We start from the raw sequence: 20,207 nt of genomic DNA, 5'->3' as shown, positions 1-20,207 counted from the left end.
GCCTCATTTATTTATCTTGAAGAAACACTTATAATAAAAATAAAAATAAAAATAAAAAAGAGTTTTATGTAAAAAAAAAATCAGGGATTGTAGAAAATTTCTCCTTTTTGCATGGAGATAAATAAGTGAAAATTAGCCAGAGTGAGATGAATGTGTCAAAGTCAATATGTTCAAAACATCAAATTAGCTTCCCGTTTTACTTATAATAACTTTCTTTCCCCATCCATCTCCATCCAAATCACTCAACTAACAACTCTTTCTCTCTAAAATGTTTTGTCTTTGATACTGATGAACATACAGGTAATGGTGCCATATTTGTTTGATCATTGGTGCTATAATGAGGGTGAGATTCGAAATGGAGAGCCTCCGATCCTTACCACGCTTGAGGTTTTTGATCATTCCACAAGGTGTTATTAACATGGATGTGTTTTATTGTTTTAACACATTTTCTATCATTTTGATTTTTAAGTGTAAGCTTCAATTTCATTAATTAGTACCCAAATCATGTCTTTGTTAATTTGTTGCAAATAGGAACATATATTGCACATTCGTTTTTAGAAGATGGTGGTGATTCTATTGTGGAGGATGTCTCAAACATAGGTACTACATTGCTTGCTTCTACTTTTTGTGTATTTTAATGTTCTTTGAACTTTTTATTTATCAAATGTATACTGTATTATTTCCAAACTCTCTCATGGTTTATATAGATGAAATCTAATATGATAGAAACTAGGCTAGAAATGTGGGAATGAATTTTGGAGATTGTGTAAAAATTTATAGAAAATAGTTATAACCCTAAACAATTTATATGAGAATGAAAGAAATAATTATTGACCATTATATTTATTAATGACTCAATGAATAATTATATGAGAGTGATTATTTAATCTCAACCATTTATATTTACTTTAATAATCAGTAATTATTCATTTCATTCTCATAAAAAAAGACATTCTCACGTGTAGAAAATTGAACTAGACTAAATTAGAATTAGACTTACTGTGAATTTTTCATTCATATAGGTTAGAATTTAATTTAGTTGCCTAACACTATTAGATGTCCCAACTTCGAACATATATCTTCTGCTTGTTTTAATATTGTGAATGAGACTTGTAATCATAATGTAATGTGCAAGAAAAATGTTTAAGCAAAATGTTCAAATCAATAATACGAAGTTTAAACACTAACATGTTACTCTCTTTAATTGGTAGATGATTATGGTTTACCATTGATTGATAATAAATGGATATCATGTTGATTTTAAAGAGTACACTTATTAATTAGTGGTTATCTTATTTATTGATTTGTTTTTAACGCATAACGATTTATCAAGATTTAATAAAATATCAATGGCCTGTATAGAAAATATTAAATTATATATAAATAAGTTTACAAAGCCTTAATCAACAAAAGCAAGTATAATAAAATTATTGTTTGACTTTATCGAGATCATGTTTTTCTTTTCGTAAAAATTAAATAATGGAAAATTACCATTTGTTTATATAATCTTTTATTATATATTATAAAGTAATTTTATTTTCATTGGCATGGATCATGTTTGCATCTACCTAAGCTTTTTTGTCCCTGCCTTGGACTTTAGCTCAACTTGGTTAGTTTGTTGGATCATCAACCATCCTTCCTTTTTTCAATGGTTACTTATAACACATTTAATCTTGTCTTCATTTGTTATATTAATGAAACCCACATTAAACTTAGTAGCTCTAAGTTAAAGATTTATAGAAAAAAAAATTAAATATGATAATTGCTTTGGATCTACCAAGATGCTCTCTGATGAATCCAAAGTAATTAAAATATTAAACTTTTTTTTATAAATATTCACTTTATAGCTAGAAAGATGCTCTCTTAAAACACTAATGTAATTGTGGTTTTTATTAGCACAACAAATTAAAATAAGATCAGAGGTGTAATAAGTATTCATTTAATAAAGAATGATTGTTGATAGACCCGACAATCAAGCAAAATTAGGATAATGCCCAAGGAAGGGATAACATAGCACAGACTGATGACAACATGGACAATGCAACTGAAAAATTAAATTAATTTATAGAGTCGTTCTATTTAAGATCTCTTTTATCAATGAAATCTTGCCTACAGAAAAAAAATAGTAGTCTAATTTTGCAATGTACTCCATATCTTAGAGTCGTTTTATTTAGTCATTCAACATATTTCGGTGCATGTCTGAAGGGATGTATAAATAGTACATGTAGCGAGGTTGATCTTATTGGTGAAAAGATATTTGTCTATTACTGCCCTTGTCGGTGATTGAAACAAAATTGCGACGCGCAAGAAACCTTGTGATTATTGTAAGTTTATTGGTGTTATTTATGTGTATTAGTTTTGTGTCAAAGTATTATGTTTCATTTATTGATTGATGATTGCGTTCCAATTACACTACAATTTCTCATGAAAGACAAGTCTCAAGTGTTTTGAGTGTCTTTAATTCCTTATCATATTATTCCAACATAATTTGACAATTAAATTAAGAGTGTATTTTTGATAGTAGGAAAGAGTATGTGAACCAAAAATATTGTAAGATCCTCAAAGGTAATAATGGCGTTCTTCTTGGTTTAGTGTTAGTGCAACTAATTCTAGACCATCCAAATATCCTCCTATAAGTTCCCAATGTTCCCTGTATGTTGCATTGCATGAAGTATTCTCTCAAGTTTTCAATGAAATTGAGTTTTCTCCCTCATATACTACAAGGAGTTGAATTTCACCGATGAAATTGTATTGTATTGAAGCCATAGTGAAAATTGTCCAAAATTGAAGTAAATATTTAACTGTTTTTATTCTGAACCAATTCACCTCTAAGAATTCCATGTGGTAATTGGTGAATTGAATTTTCTTTGTGATTTCAACTTTTGTTTTAAGTGATTAATCGTTTATATTGATATCGCTTTGTATTGTAGATATAGGAATAAACATAACAATGTGGATATAAAGCTAAGTAAAGGACGTGGTTTTGTGATATCCCCAAAAGATTATTCAACCAAAGTATCGTTATTTGAATGTATCAAAATCTACTATATTTTCAACTAAATTTTAACATTAACTTAATAGAGGGGTTTCGATGACGCATTTTAGTTTGGAAAAGTAATTTTTTTAAAGGAATTTAAAATGACTAGATCAAAATTTATTGTTTGGATTAAAATATGGAGAATTAATAAAATGATATAAATTTATGCAGTATTTTATTCATGTTAAATATAATGAATTTCAAATGACACTAATAAGTAAAGAATTTTAAATTGCTCATCCACTCTTTATAATATGAACTAAATTCTTGATTAATAATTTTTAAAATTTTGCAAGACGGTCCTCATATTTTATGAAAATTTCAAATTCGTCTAAATTTTTTCAAAAATTACAAATAAATCCTTAATAATAATCATATTTTACAAATTAGTCACCTCAAATTTTCAAAAAAATGTAAATTTGTCCCTATTTTATATATTTTAAATTTGGCCCAAAAGTTTAAAAAAATTATGAATATGACCTTAGAAATTTAATAATGAATCATTTTACGACACAATCCAAACAAAAAAAATTTAAAAATAAATGAATTTCTATTGAATCATTTAAAATACATAGAATTTTGAATTCTATGAAAGAAAACTTTAGTTTTATTTAATATATATTTACTTATTTTGAATAACAGTGAATCATTTTTTTCTATTTTTTCATTTTAAATTCAATCCTAATTTAAAAAGAAATAATCTTAGTTTTATTTAATATATATTTTTGAGATCTAATAATTATTGCAAGAATTTTTTAAATTTTAAAAAGAAAAATTATTTATTAGTCAAAAATAATTTAAAATAATAAGAGGAAGAAAAAAGAGCTAGATATCCAAAATCTAACAAATATATATGTAAAATAATAATTAATAGAAAAAAGAGGGAGAGTTCGATATTATATGTAACATGACTTTAAATTAAAGTTATTGAAGTTTAAAATTGTAAAAACTTATACTAATGCCCACACCCGCATAATCTAAAAAAAAAAAAACATGACGCAAGGATGGGATACTAGATAGTTTGGGCTTAAAACGTTAATGTTAAGTTGTCTCTATTGAAGTAATTGGAAGATAAAGTTTCAACAGATAATATTGTTGAAAGGTTTAAATTAACAACAAAACCACACAAAAATTCTCATTTAGTCTACGAAAAACAACAAAAAGTTGTTGTTCTAGGTGATCAAGCGACTTGAAGTGATCAACAGATAATGAAATAACACATTTTATGGAATTTATAGAATGATGAATATTTGACCCATAATTTCTAAACTTCACTTTGTTTCTACATTTACAAAACTCAAATAATCCTAGTAATATGTTTTAAGACCATATTCTTAATACGAGAACTCCACCCTTTCTTATAAAGGAAAAATAAGGCTATGATATAAGATTCGGGAGAACTTATGTAAAAGAGATTATCCACTTCCAAGTTTTCATATTAAGAGGTAATTCAACGAAAATGTGATGTGAAATTTTGAATGCATAACCAAATAAGATGTATTAAGAAAACACAACAATCTATTTTATTCCTTCAAGTATGAAGAAAATGCGACAGTCTACTTTATTCCTTCAGGTATGAAGAAAATGTTTTTCATAGATTGGCGTACAATCTTCCACAATATTCATTATTGAACTGAAATAGGGTTAATGAACAATGATTTTTAATTTGATCTTAATGATAACACAATATTAAGGAAAAACAATTTTATTAAATAATTTTTGTTACATGTGTAAATTTTATTAAATAGATTTTATGTTATCTATTTTTTGAAAAAAGTACTAGTAATATATATTCATTATCATCGTTTAAAAATAGATTCATCATTATGCGATAATTCCAAAATCTCTTGATTTTTCCTCTTTTTACTTAAATTTAAAATCTCCATTAAACCCCATCACAAGCCACCAATTTGAAAGTGATCACATTTTCTTTATTCCTTTCTTTATCAATGTGATAAGCAACATAATAGAAGACTTCACTGAACCATTTTTGCATAGTGCATCTTTGATTCCACATATTTCCACTTCGTTGAACTTAATTATAACTTTATTAAAATAAACGTTGTAACATACAATGCTCTACTATTCGACTCCGACGCTATATGGTGCTCGTTTTATTATTATTTTTCTTGAGCAACTAGACATGATGACACCGCCGCTAAGTTTAAATTGACTGAATTTTGATATAAATTTTATTATTTTTTGAATCAAAGTGTCGGCTGGGCCGACGCTAATTTTTAAACGTTTAGTTTTCTGAATTATTTATTAATTTACTTAATTTCCCTGTTTTTTTTCGTTTGGAATTAAACGTATTTTGATTTATATTTTTGTTTTAGTGTCAGCCCAACCGACGCTACATTCAATTAATTATTATTTATATTATTTACTTTTTTAGTTTCCCACTTATTTTTTTGTTTGGCGCTCATTTTAATTTATTTTAGTTTTATGACAGGCCGACACTAATTTATATTTTAGTTATTATTTTTAATTTTTTAAATATAAAGACCATATTTTTAACTATCACATATTTTTAATTATCATAGATTTTTAATTATAAAAATAAATACGATAAAAATGGGGCGTTACAAATACCATATCATCATCAAAACTTAATAGTTACTAATTGACTTGTATCTTGCAATCCATAAGTTTTTCCATCTTGGATAAATTGTTGATTATACTTGCAACACGTAGATCCACAAAAAAGATGTAGATGATAGATAGGGTTCTAGTGAAAGGGATAAACTGAGAAACATTCTTTTGTCAATGATCACACAAAAATGCAAGCAGCTTCCCTAAATTGTTAATGATGAGAAAAGTGGGGATGGAGAAATCGGGGATGGAAAAACCATATTACTAGCTAACCATCACCGTTCCGATTAAATAGGAAGCACAAGAAAAAGGTATTAGAGATTTTAGAAGTAGGAAATGTGAGAAAATTTGAAGATTGGGGAGCTGAAGCACCTCAAAAGGGATTCAAACTTATGGCAAAGAGAATATCTACCAAACATTTGAGGAATCTCTCCGTAATATATGGTAGCTATTGTTTCAACTTGTTAGGTTGTGGAAAAACCTAAATTTGTAACAAAACCAAACAAAAACTGCCCAACTAATTTATGAAAAGGTTATCACATGTCTATAATTCAAGTCAACATTTATAAACAATGCATATATTGTATTTCATGAAAAAATAGAGGTTTGCACCAATTTACAATTGATTCACAAAAAACATGACACTAAGCATCAAAATAATTTAGATTTTTTAATTCTTTGATGGGTGATAATTTATGATTTTTAGAATTAACTAATATTGGGGATATGAAATTTTTTTTAGCAAATAGTATAGTACTCCGTACAATGCGATTTCAGAAGGGCGTCTCCCGGTAGACTTCCGGTGATCTGCCGCGCGAGTGTCTGTGTTTTCTCGGTGGAACTTGAAGAGCTCCTAGAAAGATATCGTGCACTTTCTCAATTTCGGTTTAAACTCCTGGCTTTAGGGCCCATGGACCTTGTTTAGAAGGTACTGTCTGATATCGATTTAGGGCTTTTAGGTTTCGGCGGTTGTTGTTCTCAGCGCGGTCTTCTTGTAGCTCGGGGGTTTTCGCTGGGCCTTGTTCGATCTTCTCTGTTTGTATTTGTAGGGTTTTCTTGGATTTTCGCTCAAATCTCCTTCTTCAAGGGGTGAGGGTTTCTTCTTATTTTATCATAGTATGAGAGATCGGAGGTATGTTTTGCAGGAGAATGGTTGGAGGAAAGTCACCCAATTTTGGCAGCCAGGGGTGGAGAAGTAGAGGTGGGATTATTTTCCGTTGGGTGGCTGGAAACACAATTTGCCTCTTCAACCCAAGCAGGTGACTTTCTATTATGTTTTAGAATTTCCAGAAGTTACAAGTGCAAAGGATTTGTTCGTTTTATTCGGGTGTATAGGGAATGTGATTGAGGTGGCAATTTCGCTTAGAAGAAACAAATTTGGTAAACGATTTGGCTTCTCCAGATTTGTGAAGGTGGTTGATGGGCGGCTGCTTGCGAGGCGTTTGGATAATGTGGTGATAGGGGAGAAGAAATTACATGTTAATATACCACGATATAGTTATGCTAAACATTACAGACTTTGAGATAAACTTGAAAGGAGAGTTGATGCAAGATTAACACTTCAGATCTTTTATGTCAAGTTTTGAAGACATACTCAAATTATAATATAGTGTCATCAGCTCAACATTAAAGATATTATCATAAATAATCTTACCGGTAAAGCCGTAAACCCAAACCAGTTTGTTATTAATTTTAAAAAACCTTAATTTTCATTTTATATTTTAAAAGTAATTCTTAAAAGAGTAATATTGAAATTTTACAAAGATAGAAATTATATATTTTTACGAGAAGAGTTTAAACAATTTTTTATGAGAATTTAATAAAGTAGTATTTACTTAAATATTTTTGAAATTTTACCATTTAAAAGTATTTTAGAAAAGAATGTTTAAATAAATTTTTTATGAGACCTATTTAAAACTTTTTTAAAACAAAAATATAATTATACTTATAATATTCTAGAATTCAATTTAAATAAAATAATAGCCTAATGAAAATAAAAATAAAAATAAAAAAGAGTTTTAAGTAAAAAAATTTAGGGATTGTAGAAAATTTCTCCCTTTTGCATGGAGATAAATAAGTGAAAATTAGCCAGAGTGAGGAGAATGTAAATGTGGTTGCACATAAAACTGTGTCAAAGTCAATAGGTTCAAAACGCCATATTCGCGTGTAGCAAACTAATCAAACCTATATTTGTCAAAAAAAATTAATCACACCCACAAATAGCTTCCCATTTTACATATAATAACTTTCTTTCTCCATCCAATCACTCAACTAACAACTCTTTCTCTCAAAAATGTTTTGTCTTTGATACTGATGAACATACAAGTAATGGTGCCATATTTGTTTGATCATTGGTGCTATAATGAGTGTGAGATTCGAAGATGGAGTGCCTCCCTTCCTTACCACGCTTGAGGTTCTAGCTCATTCTACAAGATGTTATTAACATGGTTGTGTTTTATTGTTTTAACACATTTTATATCATTTTGATTTTTAAGGGTAAGCTTCAATTTCATTAATTAGTACTCAAATCATGTCTTTCTTGATTTGTTGTAGATAGGAACATATAGTGTACATTCGTTATTAAAACATGGTGGTGATTCAATTGTGGAGTATGACTCAAACGTAGGTACTACATTGCTTGCTTTTAATTTTTATGTATTTTAATGTTCTTTTGAACATTTTGTTTATCAAATGTATACTGTATTATTTCCAAACTCTTTCATGATTTATAATGCTAAACAATTTATATGAGGATGAAAGGAATAATTATTGACCATTAGATTTATTAATTAATAATTTAATGAATAATTATATGAGAATGTTTATTTAATCTCCACCATCTATATTTAATATAATGGTCAATGATTATCATTTAAAAGTATTATAAATCAAAGAAATGTTTAAATTTATGTGTTTTTGAAACTTTTTAATTTTTTAAACTAAAATATAATTATACTTATAATATTATAGAATTCAAAATTTTAAGTAGAAAATTCCTACGGATTGGAGAAATCTCTTCCTTTTTGCGTGGAGATAAATAAGTAAGACTAGCCATAGCTTATGGTTGAGAGTAAATATGTCATTTTGTTGAACAGAAAACTTTGTCAAAGTTATTTTCACACGCAAGAAACTATACTTCATAATCTCTTTCTATATATATACATGGCTTGTGTTGGATGTTGCTCAACATTTAGTTCAGGGTGGTGGTGTTATTTGGTAATTGTTATCTAGGGTCCTATTTTTGGTTAACATATTGCATATTCTTTACATTTTATGATGTTAAACCTTTCTCCTTATTAGAAGATGATGGTGATTCAAGTGTGGGGGAGGACTCGTACATAGGTACTAATTTGTTTGTTTCCAATTTTTGTGTATTTTAATGTTCTTTTGAACTTTTTCTATATCGATTATATATTGTATTGCTTCTAAGCTCTTGATTCATTTTTTGACCTAATTAGCTTCCCGTTTTACATATAATAACTTTTTCTCTTAAAAATGTTTTGTCATTGATACTGATAAACATACAGGTAATGGTGCCATTGGACATATTTATTTTATCAGTGGTACTATAATGAATGTGAGGTTCGAAGATGGAGTGCCTCTGATCCTTACCACGCTTGAGGTTCTTGATCATTCTACAAGGTGTTATTAACATGGCTGTGTTTTATTGTTTTAACACATTTTATATCATTTTGATTTTTAAGGGTAAGCTTCAATTTCATTAATTAGTACTCAAATCATGTCTTTCTTGATTTGTTGCAGATAGGAACATATATTGCACATTCGTTATTAGAAGATGGTGGTGATTCAATTGTGGAGGATGACTCAAACATAGGTACTACATTACGTGCTTCCACTTTTTGTGTATTTTAATGTTCTTTTGAACTTTTTATTTATCAAATGTATACTGGATTATTTCCAAACTCTCTCATGGTTTATATAGATGAAATCTAATAGGATAGAAATTAGGCTAGAAATGTGGAAATGAATTTTGGAGATTGCGTTAAAATTAATAGAAAATATTTATAACCCTATACAATTTATATGAGAATGAAAGAAATAATTATTGACCATTATATTTATTAATGATTCAATGAATAATTATATGAGAGTGATTATTTAATCTCAACCATTTATATTTAATTTAATAATCAGTGATTATTCATTTCATTCTCATAAAAAAAAGACATTCTCACGTGTAGAAAATTGAACTAGACTAAATTAGAATTAGACTTACTGTGAATTTGTCATTCATATAGGTTATAATTTAATTTAGTTGCCTAACACTATTAGATGTCCCAACTTCGGACATATATCTTCGGCTTGTTTCAATATTGTGAATGAGACTTGTAATCATAATGTACTGTGCAAGAAAAATGTTTAAGCAAAATGTTCAAATAAATAATACGAAGTTTAAACACTAACATGTTACTCTCTTTAATAGGTAGATGATTATGGTTTACCATTGATTGATAATAAATGGATATCATGTTGATTTTAAAGAGTACACTTATTAATTAGTGGTTATCTTATTTATTGATTTGTTTTTAACGCATAACGATTTATCAAGATTTAAGAAAATATCAATGGCCTGTATAGAAAATTTTCAGTTGTATAAAAATAAGTTTACAAAAGCCTTAATCAACAAAAGCAAGTATAATAAAATTATTGTTTGACTTTGTAAAAAAATAACAGTAATACTGAAAAGTTAAATAATGGAAAATTACCATTTGTTTATATAATATTTTATTATATATTATAAAGTAATTTTATTTTCATTGGCATGGATCATGTTTGCATCTACCTAAGCTTTTTTGTCCCTGCCTTGGACTTTAGCCCAACTTGGTTAGTTTGTTGGATCATCAACCATCCTTCCTTTTTTCAATGGTTACTTATAACACATTTAATCTTGTCTTCATTTGTTATATTAATGAAACCCACATTAAACTTAGTAGCTCTAAATTAAAGATTTATAGAAAAAAAAATTAAATACGATAATTGCTTTGGATCTACCAAGATGCTCCCTGATGAATCCAAAGTAATTAAAATATTAAACTTTTTTTATAAATATTCACTTTAGAGCTAGAAAGATGCTCTCTTAAAACACTAATGTAATTGTGGTTTTTATTAGCACAACAAATTAAAATAAGATCAGAGGTGTAATAAGTATTCATTTAATAAAGAATGATTGTTGATAGACCCGACAATCAAGCAAAATTAGGATAATGCCCAAGGAAGGGATAACATAGCACAGACTGATGACAACATGGACAATGCAACTGAAAAATTAAATTAATTTATAATTCATAAAAAAAAATTAGTTTCCGAATTTTGTAGTTTCCTCAATTCTAATTCTCTTTTTTGAACTCGTGTTTGAAACTTTAAACCATCTTCTAAAGTGCCTCCTACATTTCAATTTTACACAAATTGGAGATACAACAACTTGTTGGTAAAAAATTTGGTATGCTGTTTTGTTCTTTCTTTTTGTGATTAACAAATATTAGTTTTTTGAACTGGTGATTGAAGAATTGTTAAAAAGGAACTGAAGGATTTTCCTATTTGTTTTGTTTATGTTGAAATTATACCGTCTTAATATCATAGTTCTTTCTTTTTTGGAATATAGGATAATACTAGCATTGGAATGTGTGGCTTATATAAAATTATAGCAATTGTTGAACTTTATTAATTATTCATTAGAGGTATCACAATATTACAATGGTGTTATATGAATAGACACATATATGGAAATAAGGAGCTTGTCACTGTGACTGTTGTCGATTCACTCCTCCACAAAAGGTAGCTACATTAGCATGGGACTTTGAACATGATTATTAATTTTTTAATAGCAGGATCGGAGGTTTCAACATAGTAGTCCAACAATGCGTGGAATGTCAACGATATCGTGTGGTGTTTTAAGATCTTGGCTTGGAGATGGTTAGTCATAGGAAAAATTAGTCAAACCAATTGTAACTTTTATAATTTTAGCAAAGACCCTATGCTATTTTTATCGCAAGTCTCAATTGGTGGATAATTTTTCTTCGGGGTGTTTTGTTTTCCCGCCCCTCTTTTGTAAGTTCGGTTGAGAACTTGGGTTCTCTTTCATCAATGAAATCTTGCCTACAGAAAAAAAATAGTAGTCCAATTTTGCAATGTACTCCATATCATAGAGTCGTTCTCTTTAGTCATTCAACATATTTCGGTGCATGTCTGAAGGGATGTATAAATAGTACATGTAGCGAGGTTGATCTTATTGGTGAAAAGATATTTGTCTATTACTGCCCTTGTTGGTGATTGAAACAAAATAGTGACGCGCAAGAAACCTTGTGATTATTGTAAGTTTGTTGGTGTTATTTATGTGTATTAGTTTTGTGTCAAAGTATTATGTTTCATTTATTGATTGATGATTGCGTTCGAGTTACACTAAAATTTCTCATGAAAGACAAGTCTCAAGTGTTTTGAGTGTCTGTAATTCCTTATCATATTATTCCAACATAATTTGACAATTAAATTAAGAGTGTATTTTTAATAGTAGGAAAGAGTATGTGAACCAAAAATATTGTAAGATCCTCAAAGGTAATAATGGCGTTCTTCTTGGTTTAGTATGGGTGCAACTAATTCTAGACCATCCAAATATCCTCCTATAAGTTCCCAATGTTCCCTGTATATTGCATTTAATGATGTACTCTCTCAAGTTTTCATTGAAATTGAGTTTTCTCCCTCATATACTACAAGGAGTTGAATTTCACCGATGAAATTGTATTGTATTGAAGCCATAGTGTTATTTATGTGTATTTAACTGTTGTATTCTGAACCTATTCACCTCTAAGAATTCCATGTGGTAATTGGTGAATTGAATTTTCTTTGTGATTTCAACTTTTGTTTTAAGTGATTGATCGTTTATATTGATATTGCTTTGTATTGTAGATATAGGAATAAACATAACAATGCGGAAGCTAAGTAAAGGACGTGGTTTTGTCATATCCCCAAAAGATTACTCAACTAAAGTATCGTTATTTGAATGTATCAAAATCTACTATATTTTCAACTAAATTTTAACATTAACTTAAGAGAGGGGTTTGGATGACGCATTTTAGTTTGGAAAAGTAATTTTTTTTAAGGAATTTAAAATGACTAGATCAAAATTTATTGTTTGGATTAAAATATGGAGAATTAATAAAATGATATAAATTTATGCAGTATTTTATTCATGTTAAATATAATGAATTTCAAATGACACTAATAAGTAAAGAATTTTAAATTGCTCATCCACTCTTTATAATATGAACTAAATTCTTGATTAATAATTTTTCAAATTTTGCAAGACGGTCCTCATATTTTATGAAAATTTCAAATTCGTCTAAATTTTTTCAAAAATTACAAATAAATGTTAATAATAATCATATTTAAAAATTAGTCACTTCAAATTTTCAAAATAAATGTAAATTTGTCCCTATTTTATATATTTTAAATTTGGCCCAAAAGTTTAAAAAAATTATGAATATGACCTTAGAAATTTAACAATGAATCATTTTGCGACACAATCCAAACAAAAAAATTTAAAAATAAATGAATTTCTATTGAATGATTTAAAATACATAGAATTTTGAATTCTATGAAAGAAAACTTTAGTTTATTTTAATATATATTTACTTATTTTGAATAACAGTGAATCATTTTTTGTTATTTTTTCATTTTAAATTCAATCCTAATTTAAAAAGAAATAATCTTAGTTTTATTTAATATTTATTTTTGAGATCTAATAATTATTGCAAGAATTTTTTAAATTTTAAAAAAAAAATTATTTATTAGTCAAAAATAATTTAAAATAATAAAAGGCAGAAAAAAGAGCTAGATATCCAAAATCTAACAAACATATATGCAAAATAATAATTATTGGAAAAAAGAGGGAGAGTTAGATATTATTTGTAACACGACTTTAAATTAAAGTTATTGAAATTTAAAATTGTAAAAATTTATACTAATGCCTACACCCGCATAATCTAAAAACAAAAAGAGCATGATGTAAGGATGGGATACTAGACAGTTTGGGCTTAAAACGTTAATGTTAAGTTGTCTCTATTGGAGTAATTGGAAGATAAAGTTTCAATAGATAATATTGTTGAAAGGTTTAAATTAACAATAAAACCACACAAAAATTCTCATTTAGTCTATGAAAAACAACAAAAAGCTGTTGTTCTAGGAGATCAAGCGACTTGAAGTGATCAACAGATAATTGAATAACACATTTTATGGAATTTATAGAATGATGAATATTTGACCCATAATTTCTAAACCTCGCTTTGTTTCTACATTTACAAAACTCAAATAATCCTAGTAATATGTTTTAAGACTATATTCTTAATACGAGAACTCCACCCTTTCTTATAAAGGAAAAATAAGGCTATGATATAAGATTTGGGAGAACTTATGTAAAAGAGATTATCCACTTCCAAGTTTTCATATTAAGAGGTAATTCAACGAAAATGTGATGTGAAATTTTGAATGCATAACCAAATAAGATGTATTAAGAAAACACGACAATCTATTTTATTCCTTCAAGTATGAAGAAAATGCGACCATCTACTTTATTCCTTCAGGTATGAAGAAAATGTTTTTCATAAATCGGCGTACAATCTTCCACAATATTCATTATTGAACTGAAATAGGGTTAATGAACAATGCTTTTTAATTTGATCTTAATGATAACACAATATTAAGGAAAAACAATTTTATTATATAATTTTTGTTACATGTGTAAATTTTATTAAATAGATTTTATGTTATCTATTTTTTGAAAAGAGTACTAGTAATATATATTCATTATCATCGTTTAAAAATAGATTCATCATTGTGCGATAATTCCAAAATCTCTTGATTTTTCCTCTTTTTACTTAAATTTAAATACTCCATTAAACCCCATCACAAGCCACCAATTTGAAAGTGATCACATTTTCTTTATTCATTTCTTTATCAATGTGATAGGCAACATAATAGAAGACTTCACTGAACCATTTTTGCATAGTGCATCTTTGATTCCACATATTTCCACTTCGTTGTACTTAATTATAACTTCATTAAAATAAACTTTGTAACATACAATGCTCTACTGTTCGGGTACGGAAGGCATGGTATGCATGCTGAAGCTAGAACACAGTTTGAAGAAAAGTAGTCTTTTATAGTACCATGGTAGATACATGTTGAAAAAATTGTTTAATAGAATCTTGTATGATGTTGCTTATACATGAAGAAAAGAATCGTGCAAGAAGTGGCCGCGTCCAACCCCATAATTGCTTCATGTCAACTATCACCAACTTTGGAGAAAGAAATTCACTGTTCTTCATAAACCATTAAGCTCCAATTATACAATTGTCTACTATGTTGATTTGTGGTTCTTTTCAAACTAAGCCGACTGATGATCACTACTAGAATATTGGGATTTAGCTGCCAGGATATAGCGTCGGCAACCGACTCCGACGCTATATGGTGCTCGTTTTATTATTTATTTTCTTGAGCAACCAGACACGATGACACCGCCGCTAAGTTTAAATTGACTGAATTTTGATATAAATTTTATTATTTTTTGAATCAAAGTGTCGGCTGGGCCGACGCTAATTTTTAAACGTTTAGTTTTCTGAATTATTTATTAATTTACTTATTTTCCCTGTTTTTTTTTCGTTTGGAATTAAACGTATTTTGATTTATATTTTTGTTTTAGTGTCAGCCCAACCGACGCTACATTCAATTAATTATTATTTATATTATTTACTTTTTTAGTTTCCCACTTATTTTTTCGTTTGGCGCTCATTTTAATTTTTATTTTAGTTTTATGTCTGGCCGACACTAATTTATTTTTTAGTTATTATTTTTAATTTTTTAAATATAAAGACCATATTTTTAAGGCAAAATACCCATTGTAGTCCCTTAACTATACCCCTAGATTCAGTTTGGTACCTTAATTTTTTTTCGTGTCAAAATGGTCCTTTAACTTTTTAATAGATGCATATGAGTCCCTTCCGTCTATTCCGTTAGTCAAAGTCTGTTAAAAGTCTACGTGGCAGTGACAGGTGGATATGACCAAATATTGTGAGGGACTTAGCGTCGGAAAAACCGACGCTAAAAGCTATTTCTGGATTTTTTTAATTATTGTTGTTCATCTTCTTCCCCAAAAATTTTCTTAAAAAATACCTAAAAATTTGGGGATATCAACAAAAACTCAAAATTGGATACTAAAAATCGTGAACAGCATTAATTTCTTACTAACAACAAAAAATTCCATAAAATCATATCTCTTCCACCCATAACAGCATATCTCTTTCTCTCATAAAACGTGAATAAAACTTCTCTCTTCCTCTCTTTTTCATCTCTTACTAACAACAACAATTTCTATAAAATCAAATGAACAAAATGCAATCAAGTCCTGCAATCTCAACAATAAATCACAAGCAACAGAAACATCATGAAAAAAGTGGTTGTCGGAGGGGGTGGGGGCTTCAACGGAGTTCTGGTGCGGAGGGAGGATGGAACACGGTTGACCGTAGACGGCGGAAGGGTGCTTCCATGCTTTCGGTGGTTTCCGTTTATGATATTTTCTTTTCTCACTCTTCTTTGTTATGTTTTGATTTTGCTTTAATCCATAGATTTTATGCAGGTTCTTGAATCAGATTGTGTTTAGAGGTGAGTTTGGTGGTGTTGATTTTGAATTTGTGAGGTTTATTTCATGTTGATGTGTTTTATTTACATGAGTTTGTTGTTGTTGTGATTTGGTAAAGTGACAAAAGTTGAAGATGATTTGTGGCTACTGTGTTAGATTTTGCAGGTTTATGGTTTGGGTTGGAGGATGACAAAGGTCATGATAATGGTGCATAATGAAGGTTTATGGTTTGGTGTTATCCCTAAATTTTTGGGTTTTTTTTAAGGAAATTTTTTTGGGAAGAAGATGAACAATAATTAAAAAAAATCTAGAAATAGTTTTTAGCGTTGGTTTTTCCGACGATAAATCCATCACAATACTAGGTCAAATCCACCCGTCACTGCCACGTAGACATTTAACAGACTTTGACTAACGAAGTAGACGGAAGGGACTCATATGCATCTATTAAAAAGTTAAAGGACCATTTTGGCACGAAAAAAAGTTAAGGGACCAAAATGAGTATTTTGCCTATTTTTAACTATCACATATTTTTAATTATCATAGATTTTTAATTATAAAAATAAATAAGATAAAAATGGGGCGTTACAAATACCATATCATCGTCAAAACTTAATAGTTACTAAATTGACTTGTATCTTGCAATCCATAAGTTTTTCCATCTTGGATAAATTGTTGATTATACTTGCAACACGTAGATAATATTTATAAAAACTGCCCAACTAATTTATGAAAAGGTTATCACATGTCTATAATTCAAGACAATATTTATAAACAATGCATATATTGTATTTCATGAAAGAATAGAGGTTTGCACCAATTTACAATTGATTCACAAAAAACATGACACTAAACATCAAAATAATTTAGATTTTTTAATTCTTTGATGGGTGATAATTTATGATTTTTAGAATTAACTAATATTGGGGATATGACATTTTTTTTAGCAAATAGTATAGTACTCCATACAATGCGATTTCAGAAGGGCGTCTCCCGGTAGACTTCCGGTGATCTGTCGCGCGAGTGTCTGTGTTTCCTCGGTGGAACTTGAAGAGCTCCTAGAAAGATATCGTGCACTTTCTCAATTTCGGTTTAAACTCCTGGCATTAGGGCTCAGGGACCTTGTTTAGAAGGTACTGTCTGATATCGATTTAGGGCTTTTAGGTTTCGGTGGTTGTTGTTCTCAACGCGGTCTTCTTGTAGCTCGAGGGTTTTCGCTGGGCCTTGTTCAGTCTTCTCTGTTTGTATTTGCAAGGTTTTTCTTGGATTTTCGCTCAAATCTCCTTCTTCAAGGGGTGAGGGTTTCTTCTTCTTTTTTCAAAGGATGAGAGATCGGAGGTATGTTTTGCAGGAGAATGGTTGGAGGAAAGTCACCCAATTTCGGCAGCCAGGGGTGGAGAAGCAGAGGTGGGATTCTTTTCCGTTGGGTGGCTGGAAACGCAATTTGCCTCTTCAACCCAAGCAGGTGACTTTGTATTATGTTTTAGAATTTCTAGAAGATACAAGTGCAAAGGATTTGTTCGTTTTATTCGGGTGTATAGGGAATGTGATAGAGGTGGCAATTTCGCTTAGAAGAAACAAATTTGGTAAACGATTTGGCTTCGCCAGATTTGTGGAGGTGGTTGATGGGCGGCTGCTTGCGGTGCATTTGGATAATTTGGTGATAGGGGAGAAGAAATTACATGTTAATATACCACGATATAGTGATGCTAAACATTTACAGACTTTGAGATAAACTTGAAAGGAGAGTTGATGCAAGATTAACACTTCAGATCTTTTATGTCAAGTTTTGAAGACATACTCAAATTATAATATAGTGTCATCAGCTCAACATTAAAGATATTATCATAAATAATCTTACCGGTAAAGCCGTAAACCCAAACCAGTTTGTTATTAATTTTAAAAAACCTTAATTTTCATTTTATATTTTAAAAGTAATTCTTAAAAGAGTAATATTGAAATTTTACAAAGATAGAAATTATATATTTTTATGAGAAGAGTTTAAACAATTTTTTATGAGAATTTAATAAAGTAGTATTTACCTAAATATTTTTGAAATTTTACCATTTAAAAGTATTTTAGAAAAGAATGTTTAAATAAAAAAAATTTGAGACCTATTTAAAACTTTTTTAAAACAAAAATATAATTATACTTATAATATTCTAGAATTCAATTTAAATAAAATAATAGCCTAATGAAAATAAAAATAAAAATAAAAAAGAGTTTTAAGTAAAAAAATTTAGGGATTGTAGAAAATTTCTCCCTTTTGCATGGAGATAAATAAGTGAAAATTAGCCAGAGTGAGGAGAATGTAAATGTGGTTGCACATAAAACTGTGTCAAAGTCAATAGGTTCAAAACGCCATATTCGCGTGTAGCAAACTAATCACACCTACGTTTGTCAAAAAAAATTTATCACACCCACATATAGCTTCCCATTTTACATATAATAACTTTCTTTATCCATCCAACCACTCAACTAACAACTCTTTCTCTCAAAAATGTTTTGTCTTTGATACTGATGAACATACAGGTAATGGTGTCATATTTGTTTGATCATTGGTGCTATAATGAGTGTGAGATTCGAAGATGGAGTGTCTCCCATCCTTACCACGCTTGAGGTTCTAGCTCATTCTACAAGGTGTTATTAACATGGTTGTGTTTTATTGTTTTAACACATTTTCTATTATTTTGATTTTCAAGGGTAAGCTTCAATTTCATTAATTAGTACTCAAATCATGTCTTTCTTGATTTGTTGTCGATAGGAACATATATTGTACATTCGTTATTAGAACATGGTGGTGATTCAATTGTGGAGTATGACTCAAACGTAGGTACTACATTGCTTGCTTTTAATTTTTATGTATTTTAATGTTCTTTTGAACATTTTGTTTATCAAATGTATACTGTATTATTTCCAAACTCTTTCATGATTTATAACGCTAAACAATTTATATAGGGATGAAAGGAATAATTATTGACCATTAGATTTATTAATTAATAATTTAATGAATAATTATATGAGAATGGTTATTTAATCTCGACCATCTATATTTAATCTAATGGTCAATGATTATCATTTAAAAGTATTATAAATCAAAGAAATGTTTAAATTTTTGTGTCATAGGAACTCGATGGGTCTTTCGCAAAAAGTTAGACGAAGAAGGAAATGTATTAAGAAACAAAGCTAGACTAGTTGTGAAAGGATACAATCAACTAGAAGGAATAAATTTCGATGAAACCTATGCACATGTGGAGAGAGTAGAAACCATAAGAATACTATTAGATTTCTCATGCATCATGGATTTCAAAATATTTCAAATGAATGTAAAAAATGTTTTTCTAAATGGATATATTCAAGAGGAGGTGTTTCTTGACCAGTCTCCTGAATTTATTAATCCTATTTTTTAGACCATGTTTTTAAACTTAAAGCGGCACTATATGGTCAGAAACAACCTTCTAGAACTTGGTATAATTGTCTAAGTAAAAACAAACATAAGATAAAAATAAGAATATACGAAAACATTTTGTAAAATTATAAAAATAATATCTCCATTGTGTAATACATTAAGTCTTTGATGTCAAATTCTCAGACTATATACAAAAGTTATAGCGCGCGTCATCAAGTCACCAAAACCTTGAATCTAAGAAAATTTGTTATTAATTTGAAAAAAACCGTAATTTTAGTTTTATATTTTAAAAGTAATATTGATAAAAAAAATATTTCAAAAATAACATGAATTTTTTCTAATTTTTTTATTATTAATAAATTAAAAGAGTAGTAGTGATATTTAACATTTTGATATTCATTATTAGAGTTTTTACATGATAAAAATACATATTTTTACAAAAAAAGTTTATACAATTTTTATAAGAATTTATGTAAAATAGTTTTAATTTTAAATATTTTTGAAATAATATCATTTCAAAG

The 20,207-nt window shown here is 28.6% G+C and overlaps 1 long non-coding RNA gene across 1 annotated transcript; it reads left to right on the top strand.

Annotated features, from left to right (window-relative positions):
* Positions 1-8,833: 8,833 nt before the first annotated feature.
* Positions 8,834-11,970, top strand: LOC131623781 (uncharacterized). The gene is made up of 4 exons (XR_009290300.1): positions 8,834-8,971; positions 9,157-9,271; positions 9,392-9,464; positions 11,479-11,970. It is a non-coding gene; the product is annotated as an uncharacterized LOC131623781 (long non-coding RNA).
* Positions 11,971-20,207: the final 8,237 nt, after the last annotated feature.

The sequence above is a fragment of the Vicia villosa genome, unplaced genomic scaffold (assembly GCF_029867415.1).
Source record: "Vicia villosa cultivar HV-30 ecotype Madison, WI unplaced genomic scaffold, Vvil1.0 ctg.000078F_1_1_1, whole genome shotgun sequence".
NCBI lineage: Eukaryota > Viridiplantae > Streptophyta > Magnoliopsida > Fabales > Fabaceae > Vicia > Vicia villosa.
The sequence above is the reverse complement of the archived record's forward strand: the minus strand, read 5'-3'. Positions and strand labels throughout refer to the sequence as shown.